This window comes from Phalaenopsis equestris, unplaced genomic scaffold, assembly GCF_001263595.1.
Source record: "Phalaenopsis equestris unplaced genomic scaffold, ASM126359v1 Scaffold000002, whole genome shotgun sequence".
NCBI classification, from domain to species: Eukaryota; Viridiplantae; Streptophyta; class Magnoliopsida; order Asparagales; family Orchidaceae; genus Phalaenopsis; species Phalaenopsis equestris.
Window position 1 is genome coordinate 12,528,075 of NW_018164444.1, and position 907 is coordinate 12,528,981.

Consider the following 907-nt stretch of genomic DNA (forward strand, 5'->3'; position numbering starts at 1 on the left):
AGAGAACTCAAAAAACTAAATTTCATAATTTTTTTAGTTATATTTTGATTTTTAAAAATCATTTAAATGCCAAAAGTGGTATTTATTTTTAAAGATCAACTTAAGTTGTCAAATGAACTCAAAATATTTTGAAATTTTTATGATGAGTTCTCTGGATCATAAATCACAGCGGAGATAAAAAATCAAGTCCTTAAATATTTACATTTTCCAAAATTAATTATTTTAGTGATTTAGTATTTGTAAAATTCAAGTGCATTTTAAATGACTTGACCCATGAAATTATCTTCAAAGGCTTCTTTAGTCATGATGGACCTTCTAAAATTTTCTTAGAATTTTATAATCAATATGCTAATTTCCATGATTATTTTAAAGGAATGATGTGGAAGATCTTGAAAAATATGGATCTCTGTATAGGAACCTCCTCTGACTTTGGAAAAATCAGAGAATGCCCGCCTTGACAGAGGCTACAACATGCTAAAATTTCAAGCCAAGGGGATGTGGCAGTATTTAAATAAATAAATAAAGCCATATTTATCTATTTAAACCCCGCGTGCTGACTAGATCCTAGGCGGCTCCGAAGGCATGTGTGGCGAGCTCTGATTGGACGCCGCCATCCATGTTACTTGCTGACTCGGCCCACTGTTTATGTCCCGAAGCGCTGTCCGGCTTGATCTCCCTTGTCAATTTGATACACGCTAGATCGAACGGCTCCCCTTCATCGTCCCTGATAGAATGATCACGTGCCCGTCCACACTAAAACCTTAAGATCTCAGCCTAGATTTAACCAAATCACCTCGGCTTTGATTTTATGGACTCGTCTAAGTGAGACGAACACATCCATACGGTTAATATACCATGAAATCAAGCCTAAGTAAATGGAGAATCAAAATAAGCTCGGGAGGAGGAG

At 35.9% G+C, this 907-nt stretch overlaps 1 protein-coding gene across 1 annotated transcript in view; it reads right to left on the minus strand.

The window, feature by feature from the left end:
- Positions 1-907, minus strand: part of LOC110029878 (probable sodium/metabolite cotransporter BASS3, chloroplastic) — a 10,856-nt gene that overhangs the window by 1,324 nt on the left and 8,625 nt on the right. The window lies entirely within an intron of this gene.